We start from the raw sequence: 12,537 nt of genomic DNA, 5'->3' as shown, positions 1-12,537 counted from the left end.
TATTATTTTTTTTATGGTCAATGGGTGCTGTCCGCCACCATTATTTTGCAGACTCTCTGGATTCTTTTTAATGGTAAATGAATTTTAGATCATTTTTATTTTAGTTTTGGAGTTATGACAAAGTATTAGTTTCAGTTTTTCCAATTTTAGTTAATGAAAATGATTTTAGTTAGTGATTTCACATTAATAATTTGAAAAAAAATGACTTCAACTACTTCAAAGAGTTCTCATCAAAAAAATCCAATGACAGCTTTGCAGATCCTTGACATTCCAGCTGTCAGTTTGTCCAGATACTCAGGTGACATTTCACCCCACGCTCCCTTTTTATCTGTGATTTTGTTTGTTTGTAAATCTGATCTTTTTAAGATGTTTATTAGATGTTTATTAGATTGTGATGCTTTCCAGATGAAACGCTCTAAAACAGACATCTCGGAGACGCACGTGTGCTGTCTGGGAGGTTAATTTCTTGAAAACTGTAAACACTGTGTGTCTGTGGTGCTATAAAAATCATCGGTTTGTTTTTAGTGACCGTCTCATAAGACACAACAACACTGACTCAACCAATGGCATGAGTTAGGGGCGGGACTATCTGTTTCTTCAATCAACAGCAGACAGGGGGCGTATTCAGAAAGCTGTTTTGAAAACAATGTTTATTTTCACATTTCCATTTGGTGGCGCAGAAATGACACATTTCAGCTTTAATCTCAAGCAGTCGAATTTAGCGGATTGCCGTGGACGTCACGTTCGAGGTAACGTTTTTCCCGTACTGCACGCTGATCATGCAGCCGCAGACAAGAGTCGCACATTCACAGCATGTGCGCAAAAAACAAAAAAAGTTGAGCATATTCTTCTGTGCGCTAATAAATTTAAATCTTGTGCCGATTACATTTACATTTTTAGTAGACTAGCACCAGTGCTAACATCTAAAAAGTAAGCATACAGCCCTTGTGTAATGTATTGTGAGGTTACATAACTAGTAATATGAGTAACACTAATAACAAGAAATCATCATAAAGTTAAAGATAGCTTCAACATTTAATAACTTTATTGACACTGCCACACATTATTATATATTCTAATTATATATGTATAACATTGTGAAAATAATATATAATTAGTAATATACAGTAATCTATATAAATACAATAATTTTATTATAATGAATAAAATATTCAAAGATCATTATTTTGTAATAGTTGATGAAGACTTTATGAGGGGGCTGGGGCCCGCTTGGAGGCCTCAGCAAACTTTCAAGAGGGCTTCAAGATGACTTATTAAAATAACTTAATTAAAATGTTTCATAATAATAATAATATCAAGATTAAAAGCAGGTAAACTGGCATCATATTTCTAAGTGAGTTAAAAATGCACCAAAACATGGTGCATTTTTAAAAAGTGGTAAAAATATGCAAGGTAAATATCAAAAGGGACTACAGCGGTTCGGTCACACTAGACTTCGTGCTCCATTCACTTCCATTGCGAAAGTCCGAAATAATTTTGAATGTTCAAAGTGTAGTGTGTTAACGACTTAACATTTGGCAGACAAAAACACTAATTTGTGAAAGCAGCAATAGAACAAGCACAGGTTTACTGAATGCCCTCATGAAGTGGGCAGTGTTGGCATCTGCTGGTATACTGCTGTAACTGCTGATGTGGATGTGACATTTTTACTTTATATCTTTTACTTTTACTTTTTAATGCAGAAAAAAGTATGTTGGTCTTTCACAGTTCAAAAAATTCTGGCGATGATATAATTACTTTACCAAAGGATTTAAATGAACCTGAAATCAAATCAATCTGTTGCTTTTCCCTCTAATGAAGGAGTGCTTGTTTCCAGTATTAAAGAGTCTGTTTGACAATATTCTTACCAGATGATAATGTTAGAGCCTCTCTTACCCAGTGTTAATGATTGAACACCAGTGGCGATGCTTTAAGACAGCATAAGAAGCACAGCTTCCCCTAAAATGTCATAGAAAATGCGGCATGACGAGTTTAATATATGCACAAATAATCTATAGAAATTGCATAGCACTCTTTGTGAAGTTCAATAACTGCTCAGATTATGTACAAGCACATGAAAACATATGAATCAAATCTTAAAGACACTCAAATATATTACTGATCATTTGGATGTCTTATAACTTCACATCATAAACATGATTATACCTATCCATTATTATTATTATTATTTATTTATTTATTTTGTGTACCACAGTATTTGTTCTTCTCTGACTCTGAAGTTGTGTTTTTCTGCCAGGTCTACATATAACCTGAAATGATCTGATTTATCATGATTTTGAGAAGCAAGGGCCACTGTTTGAAGCAGAAGGCAAAACTTATTAAATTAGATATATTTGGGTCACAATTCAGTTAGCTCTGCCAGCATATAAAAAAAGAGGCTAAAATGCAGCAATTAATATATATATATTACAAAGTTTCTGCTCTGTTAATGTTTCTGCTCCGTGTGCATGCACTATTGTTACACTAAAGCATTTTCAAGAACATTTAGATGTTTTTCTGGACTTTCCATGACTGGAAAACTGCTTCACAACATTCCATTTACAAGGTTTACTAGGATGCGTGGGAACCTCCATATTTAACTATTTACATTTCAGAGCATTTAAATTGTTCTTAGAGTAATGAACAAATATGTAAATAAGGTAAATCTGAAATTGCAACACTGTACCAGAGATACTCACCAATGACAATGAATGTCTCTTCTAGTATGGGTTTGCTGGTATCATTGCTAGAGATCTTTGATTTATAAAGTACAACAGATTCAGATAATTGAGTCATGTCTACGAAATCTCAGTCTACAGGCTATATTCACAACAGGCCCAGTTACAACTTTAATAGGCTTGTTCAAAAGAATACAGACCGTTTATAACGTCACACACTGTTGTGGTCCAAAAAGTAAAAATGTTAATTAATCAAATAATTTGCTCATGTCCCCAGAGCTAAAATCTTAAGATTTCTAAGTGTTCATTATTAAATCCTCTTACTAACTTGCATTCATTTGTGGTAAATGTTGTGGCATCATGAGAGGCATGTCATTGAGGGACGATAGATCCCCTCAAAGTGGCTGCAGCTGAGGACTACAAACCAAGATGGAGGCTACAAGATGAAAACTACAACACCCAGGTCAGCTTTGAAGAACAGCTGCAGCCACTTGTATCGCCAAGCAGATGAGACTTTTGTGAATTGTTGTGCCCATCAAGTGCAGAGTACATGAATGACCATGTGAAGTCGTATTTTCAAGTGGGGAAACTTGGAATTCGATACCTGAGTTGCCACGTTGTGACCTTGGAAGGGACGTGTGTCAACATGAAAGATGATAGAAAGCAATGATTATGCAAAGTTATTACAATTTCAGTGCTTTATTTCAGTAATATAAATGTTTAATATGTGACGATAACCCTGATAGCACATGTACATCACCTAGACGTCTATTAGATGTATGTGTTTACATCTGGAAGACGTATTTTTTCTTGCTCATGTGCAATATGTCTATAAGACGTTTCCTCTCGGATGTCAGTAAGATGTTCAGCAGATGTCTTTGAGACGTTTATGATTTTGAATGTTTGTAAATCTGATGTTTTTAAGACGTTTAACAGATGTAAGTTAAAATACGATGCTTTCCAGATAAAACCTCTCATAAATGTACGTGCGCCATCTGGGAAACATCTTTCTATTACGTTGTGTTCGTAGGTGCCGCTCAAAAACAAATATACAACGCAGTCTGATTCACAAACAAACGACTCTTTTATTCCAGTTCTTTAAATGATTCAATGCAAATGACTCTTCAGCTGACAAGCTATCAGGTTGAATCAATCTGATAAATCCTTTAATGTATGAACTCAATGTCTCAGATAATGTTTATTTAATTTGAATCGACTTATTCACTGAACCACAAGTTTTTATATGAGTCATGTCCGAAGCAAGAACTGTTCTGTTTAGGCTACTTAAAGTTCGTAAAGGGATAGTTCACCCAAAAATTGGAATTCTCTCATCATGCACCCTCATGCCATCCCAGATGTGTATGACTTCCTTTCTTCTGCAGAAAACAAACAAAGATTTTTAGAAGAATATTTCAGCTCTGTAGGTCCATGCAATGCAAGTGAATGGTGACCAAATATGAAGCTCTAAAAAGCACATTAATGCAGCATAAAAGTAAAAAAAAAAAACTATTAGAAGAGCAATTAGGAGGGCTGTTTGAAATTGGCTGTTTTGCAGCTGCAGGTTTTGTTTCATTGAATAGTAAGTAAATATCCACTTCATTCAGCGCTGTTTTTGTTCTGTCTTCTAAAGTACCCCGTTACTGTTTTACTGCATGACAAAGAGCTTCAAATGATTCAGCCCGCACGTTAGACATATTCATTGAGAAGAACCAACTCAAAAGAGTGATTATTTCATGCATCAGGCATCACTTCGAGTCTATGGCCGTGTTCACAATGGCACACTATCCATACTACTCTCCCTGTTTTTGCCAAACACAGATATATAACAGAAAGCATTTAGTACACAGTCTGTTTGTTCCGTGGAGGGTGCCACAACATGTTATCGGAATGCACAGGGCGCACATAGTTATTGGCTCGGTAGGTTGGTGCCCCTGAAGCGATGCCACCCTAGGTGCTCGCCTATGTTGCCTAAAGTCTGACCAACATATGAAAATGACATTCGTCATGTGATCTAAAAAAGAGGGAATACATGTATTTGAATGTTCTAATACAAATGCCAAGATGTAAGACCAAATAATATTAACTAAATTACATTATACAGAAATAACATTCAAAATAAGCATATCTTAATATACAAAAAACACACTTTATATTTAGACATATATTATGAACCTTTTATGGTGTTTATGGCTCTAACACAAATATTCTCTCATTCATGTTCATTTTGTGCTGTGGTAAGGAGATCTGAATTGGTAAAAACAAACAAACACACAAAAAAGACAAATCAAAGGTTCAGCCCTTTTTAAAGCTGAGTTTTGTGTGTCAGAGAGGTGCTAAAATAAATCTCACCTTAATGAAAGATCTCAAAGGTTGAAGATGGAAGACGGTTTTGATGATTTTACTCAAAAGTTTAAGTGAAAAGTTTGTCTCTCACACCCATTCAAACTATCTCTTCCATTCACAATGGTGAAATAATATGTCAAATCACAATTTAAGAGGTTTAGTAGATGTTAATTGAAATGTGATGCTTTCCAGATGAAAAGATCTAAACCAGACATCTCGGAGATGTATCTGTGTAATGTCCAAAGCAGGAATTCAGATCTCCATCAGCTCTTCATTTGCTCAATAGCCTACTTAGCTTAGTTCACATTATTTTTCATACAAAAATCAATTCAAAAATAATTTCCAGACAAACTAACTCACAAATGCAAGGCTTTATGAGTGACTGAAGTGTCTGGCAAGGACACACAGTATTTACATACAGTACATTATATAACATTGAAACAGCTCTGTTTTATGAAAAATGAACAACAAATAAACCAGGTCTGTTCATGAATCCATCTGTGTTCCTCAATGCTAAGAACACAGAGAACAGACTTGCGTTCTCTTGCTTACCCTGATAGCACACGTACAGTACATCTCACAGATGTTTTTACATTTTTGCATTTGGCAGACGCTTTTATCCAAAGTGACTTACAGTTACACTTATTACAAGGACAGTCCCCCCCACAGCAACCTGGAGTTAAGTGCCTTGCTCATGAATGTGAGAGACAAAGAGTGAAGTCTAAACTAATGTACTAGTTTAAAATGTTTTTCTTGTTTCTTTTTTATCAGTCAAAATGACGGACAGCATTTGGAATTATTCGTCAGTGTTTCCAAGATCGGTCAGATAACTGATTGTTAAGTGATTGTTTGTGCCCCACCCTAAATAATGACCCTGAGATGCCATTGCTCTTTTCCTCCATGCGTTTTACTTAAAATGATGCCTGACAATACAACACATGTTGATGGAGTATGATGACAAATCTCACAAGACGTCAGACTAACGCGAGCTGACAGTGGAAAACTCTTGAAGGAAAACATGTTGTGCCGCAGTGACTTCTGGGACTTCAAATGGGTTCTTGCACACAAGTCACATGCTAATAATAATGATTTGTAAATTATATTCACCCTTTACTATACTGAAAGCACTACAACTACACATTATATGATGTTTTACCTTGTGAATTTCATATTTTTTTTTTTTTTTTTTAAATGTACAGTAATTTCAAATCAGATGATTGCAACACACTCCAAAAAAGTTGAGACAGGGGCAATTTAAAACTAATAACAATTTTATGAGTTGAAATAACAAGGCGATGTGAAACAGGAGATGTTAAACAGGTGAGGCAATCATGTCATAGTATATAAGGAGCCTCCTTATACAGCCTAGTCCTTCAAGAGCAAGGATCATTCGAGACTTGTCAATTTGCCAACAGATGCTTCAGCAAATAATCCAACACTTTGAGAACAATGTTCCCCAAAGACAAATTGGAAGGATTTTGGGCATTTCACCCTCTACAGTGCACAATGTAGTTAAAAGATTCAAGGAATCTGGTCAAATCTTGGTGCGTAAAGGGCAAGACGAAAACCAGTTCTGAATGCACGTGATCTCTGATCTCTCAGACATCACTATCTTAAAAAAGACCATACATCTGTAATGGATATCATGAACATGGGCTTGGGATTACTTTAGTAAACCTTTGTTATTGAACACCATTCGCCACTGCATTCACAGATGTAAGTTAAGACTTTACTATGTAAAGGAGAAGCCATACATCAACACTGTCCAGAAGCTCTGCCGACTTCTCTGGGCTCGGTCTCATCTTAGATGGAAAGTAGAAAAGTGGAACTGTGTTTTTTGGTCCGATGAGTCCATATTTAAAAACGTTTTTGAAAAACCCAGCCATCATGTTCTCCAGGCCAAAGAGGAAAAGAACCATCCAAGCTGTTCTCAGTGTCAGGTCCAAAAGCCAGTGTCTGTATGGGCCAGGGGTGTGTCTGTGAGGGCACCATTAATGTAGACAGATATGTAAAAATTTTGGAGCAACATATATTGCCATCCAGCACCACCTTTTTCAGGGACGTCCCTGAATTTTCAGCAGGACAACTTCAAACCACATACTGCCCAGATTACAAGTGCATGGCTGTGTAAGCAGAGAGTGTGGGTGCTAGACTGGCCTGCCTGCAGTCCTGACCATCTCCAATTGAGAATGTGTGGCACATTATGAAGCGCACAATACGGCAACGAAGACACCATACAATTGTGCAGCTGAAGACCTGCATAATGGATGAATGGGGGAAAATTCCACTTTTTAAACTTAACAAACTTGTGTCCTCAGTGCCTAAATGCTTAATAAGTGTTATTAGAAGAAATGGTGATGTTTCACAGTGGTAAACATTCCACTGTCCCAACTATTTTGGAGTGTTGCAATCATCTGATATGAAATTACTGTACATTTAAAAAAATAAATAAAAATAAGAAACAATGAAATTCACAAGGTAAAACATAATATAATGTGCATTTGTAGTGCTTTCACACTGTCCCAACTTTTTCAGAATTCGGGTTGTAGTCAGTCATTGAGTCTGGACGAGATGATAGGTGTCGTTCATGAGCAAACTGAATGAACTGGTAAAATCATTTGCGAATGAAATGAACGACTCACTCAGTCATCTCGTTCGTGAATGAGTATCTGCTGCACGACTGAAGAGGAGGTATATCGATCATTCAGTTTAGCATGTGAGTCAGTCACGTTCAGCAATGAGAGAAAGGGGTTAAATGCACTAAAGACAAGTTTATAGGTATGCATAAAACATAATTTATAACCCTATTTATGAATATGTAAAAATGACTGAAGACGTACAGTTATAAGGACATGAATTACGAATGTAAATGTTGTGCTTTGGTGCAGAGTGTAAGATATTATTAGGCTTTTCTTTAACTTTTTCTCTGTCTTGGACAAAATGAAGACCAGCATTTGACAAAATATAGGGAAAATAAGACCTGCCATTTGTGGTGAAAATGGTTATGGTGTTTAAACTCTATTTTTAAAGTGTCTTCATACATTTGTAGACATGCAGATTCCATTTGTGTTGCTTTTAAAGACTAACTTTTAGTGTTAGCCAATAGCATTAGAGAGTGGGCTGTGAGGGAGCATTTCATTAGTTTGACCCACTAAAAGAATACACCCCTCACTGAACTAGTCAGTCATGTTGTTCGTGAACTAACTAAATGTACTGGTAAACTCAGTCATGAACAAATTAAATGAATCTGTCATCTCGTTCTTAAACAATATGCTGACCAGCTGAACGAGAGGAGGTGCTGCATGTCGTTCTTTCAGTTTGTCAGTCTTGTTCAATAAGAAAAGGGGCCGGATTAACTATGAATAAAAGAGAGTGATGACCAGACCACACATTAAAATGATATATGGATGTTATTGAAACTCATAAATATTTTTTTAAGCTAGTATTGTTGTTGTTGTTGTTTTTTTTTTTTTTGTATAGCTTGAATAAAAAATTGCTCAGCAGTTCAGAACATCACAGATATGCTTTGTTGTCATTTGTGATCACTGCAGTGTTAAAGTCTGTAGTAGTATAGTAGACACGCAAATAGTAATTAAGGATAATTAGACTTGTTCTGGTCATGAATGACTGCTTTTGGTTCAACACAATTACTTAAAAGATGGCCATTTGACACCATCTACAGGCGCAAAGGCTTAACTTGAAGAAATGGTCAATGAGCAAATCAGTGAACAAATCTGAGCGAATCTTTTTGGTGAATGGAATCAAAAGAATCAAGTCACTGAAATAAATCAAAATCACCACCACTATATCATTGCTTTGGGCAACGCTGACACGAGTAATGTCTTTAAACAGTGCTTTACACTAAAAGAGATGAGACGCATTTCAACGGTCAGAGACGTCCATCTAGCATATGTTCACTATTGATTTGCTGGTCTCCTTGTTTAATTCCAACCTACAATTATGTCAGTGATTGCTGTGAAAGCACAAAGGAACATATAGCTTTTCTCACCATCACCAGACAAAAGGTATGTTATGTACTGTTTACACATATGATTTCACTTAATTTGAAATAAAAAAAATAATCCCAAAAGTCCGAAACATGCCATGATCCACAACGTAAAGCTTTAATGAACTTAAATATGTATCTTGTATACAAGTTAATATTAAAAGTAATTCATTAACAGTAATTAAAAAATTCATAAATTCATACTAAACAGTCTAAATGTATTAAAATACACTGAACTAAGAAAATGTTAAAAACAAAATTTCAATACTTATATTTCTTAAGAGTATTAATTTAAATTATATTTAAAAAGTTGACTACATGCACATATTATTTGTAGTTCTCCATGTGTGTTTTGTGGTATTAATGTTTACGATAAATCAATTATGATTAATGATCGTTAATTTCCACAACGATCGATAATGAAATGTCAGAAAATTGACATCCTTATAAAAGACCCTGTAATATTTACCAGTACTGGAAAGTGAAGTCTGTAAAAAGTTCAGAAAAATGTTGTGCTGTCAAATGTTTAAATTTTTTAATAGCCATTATTCGCATACATTTTTGTAGTTAATCACGATTAATCACAGATATTGAAAATGCTGAAATTTTACATCATATATACTTCTTTTTCTGTCAAAATGCATTTAGTTCCATCTTAGGAAAGAAAACAAAACAATATAATGCTTTATTAACATTTTACAAACAAAGCATTCCACAGTTTAAAGATAGAAATGCACTAAAATATCACCACATTATAAAAATAGCACCACGTTTCCCAAAGTCTAAGTGTGAGTTTGACTAATTGAAAAAACTAGTTCCCCCATAGGTTGCATATACTTTGCAATGTGCATTAAATCTCTTAAACTCTTTGCATCCACAGTATTAATATGCTGGCTGTAATGTTTGAAGAAGGTCACAAGAGTGGGATTTAGGAGCAGCTTAACTTTAATTAAAAAAATAAAACAAAATACAAAACAGGATAAACGCTGGAATAGGGCAAGACTGGGAAACAGGAAGCAAAAAACAAATGTAAACAAACAGGATAGAAACCGAAGCACGAACTGGAGAGAAACACAATTGACAAAGGTTAAACAGACATAAGGGCAATATATACACAGGGATAAACTAGGTAAATGAAACACAGGTGAGAACAATAGGGAACAGCTGGTAGTGATCAGGGCAGTGAATTATGGGAAATGTAGTGCAAGGGAGACTAGCGACAGAAGGCAAAGGCAAAACACAGGGCAAAACAACAGTGAATCATGACATAACCCCCCAATGGATGGCTCCTGATGCCCAAGGAAGGCAGGTAAAGGAGGCAGGGCCAAGAAGGAGCCGGACACCAAAGAGACCAGGGCAGATCAGGTGGATGGCCTTGAGACCAGGGACACCAGAGCAGATCAGGTGGACAGCCAGGAGACCCAGAAGACCAGAGCAGATCAGGCGGATGGCCATGAGACCAAGGAGACCAAGGAGACCAGAGCAGATCAGGTGGACAGCCAGGAGACCCAGGAGACCAGGGCAGATCAGGCGGACAGCCAGGAGACCCAGAAGACCAGAGCAGATCAGGCGGATGGTCATGAGATCGAGGAGACCAGAGCAGATCAGGCGGACGGCCAGGAGACCCAGGAGACCAGAGCAGATCAGGCGGATGGACAGGAGACCCAGGAGACCAGAGCAGATCAGGCGGATGGCTAGGAGACCCAGAAGACCAGAGCAGATCAGGTGGACAGCCATGAGACCAAGGAGACCAGAGCAGATCAGGTGGATGGCCAGGAGACCCAGAAGACCAGAGCAGATCAGGCGGATGGCCAGGAGACCCAGGAGACCAGAGCAGATCAGACGGACGGCCAGGAAACCCAGAAGACCTGAGCAGATCAGGTGGACGGCCATGAGAACAAGGAGACCACCTCAGGGTAGGGACTGGATCAGGAGGCCTGGTTGGTGGCCACAGGGCTGAAACAGGGTCAGGAGGCCTGGGAGGCAGCCACAGACAAGAGACTGGAGCCATGGAAGACTCTGACGGTGGGGCCATGGAAGGCGGAGCCGTAGGAGGCTCGAGGGGTGAAGCCGTGTCATGCAGAGCCATAGAAGGCTCGAGGGGTGAAGCCGTGGAAGGCGGAGCTGTGGGAGGCTCGGGGGCAGAGCCATGGAAGGTGGAGCCGTAGGAGGCTCGAGGGGCAGAGCCTTGGCAGGCTCGAGGGGCAAAGCTGTGGAAGGCGGAGCCATGGGAGGCTCGAGACTAAGAGTCCTGGATGACTGGGAAATGAGCTCTGTGGTCGCGAACATGAGCAGAGACTTGGGAATGACCTCTGTGGTCACGGGCATGGGCAAAGACTCGGGAATGACCTCTGTGGTCACGGGCATGGGCAGAGACTCGGGAATGACCTCTGTGGTCGTGGGCATGGGCAGAGACTCAAGAACGACCTTTGTGTTCGTGGGCATGGGCAGAGACTCGGGAATGACCTCTCTGGTCGTGAACACTGGCAGAGACTTGGGGATGACCTCTGTGGTTTCGGGCATGGGCAAAGACTCGGGAATGACCTCTGTGGTCGTGAACCTGGACAGAGACTCGGGAACAACCTCTGTGGTCGTGAACACTGGAAGAGATTCAGGAACGTCCTCTGTGGTTGTGGGCATGGACAGAGACTCGGGAATGACCTCTGTGGTCATGAACACTGGCAGAGACTCAGGAACGACCTCTGTGGTCGTGGGCACGGGCAGAGACTCGAGAGTCGAAGCCTTTCATCTCCTCCTCCTCCTCTTCTGGACTGCTGAAGTTGGCAACGTTGGTTCTGGGATGGACGAGGCTGGCAACGTTGGCTCTGGGATGGACGAGGCTTCCAGCTCGTTGACCGTGGCAGGCGTGGGCATTGGCTCGGTGACCGTGGCAGGCGTGGGCATTGGCTCACTGGCTGTGACAGGCGTGGGTGTTGACTCAGTGGCTGTGACGGGCGTGGGCGTTGGCTCGTTGGCCGTGGCCGTGGCAGGCATGGGCGTTGGCTCATTGGCCATGGCAGGCATGGGCATTGGCTCGTTGGCTGTGGCAGGCATGAGCATTAGCTCATTGGCTGTGGCAGGCATGGGCACTGACAATTTGTGAGGAAGGGTCTTCATGGCCCTATGCACCGACATTAGTGGCAGATTATTTAACTTGGAGACAGGTGCCATGGAAGGCTTCGAGCAAGGAGTCACGGAAGGCTTGGCTATGACATGGCATGGAGCAGACTCAGGCATGGCTGTGACATGGCATGGAGCAGACTCAGGCGTGGCTGTGACATGGCGTGGAGCAGACCCAGGCGTGGCTGTGACATGGCGTGGAGCATACCCAGGCATTGCTGTGACATGGCGTGGAGCAGACTGTGTATCTGGCAACGGTGCTAAAAAGATGTGAGTATTCCCTGATGGGTAAGTTCGCTCGGCTCAACTGCATAATGTAAGCTGCTAGATCAATTTCGGTTTGGTCAGTTGTTCTGTAACGTTCGAAGAAGGTCATGAGAGCGGGATCTA

The sequence above is a fragment of the Myxocyprinus asiaticus genome, unplaced genomic scaffold (genome assembly GCF_019703515.2).
Source record: "Myxocyprinus asiaticus isolate MX2 ecotype Aquarium Trade unplaced genomic scaffold, UBuf_Myxa_2 HiC_scaffold_80, whole genome shotgun sequence".
Classification (NCBI taxonomy): Eukaryota; Metazoa; Chordata; class Actinopteri; order Cypriniformes; family Catostomidae; genus Myxocyprinus; species Myxocyprinus asiaticus.
This window is presented reverse-complemented; position numbering follows the sequence as displayed.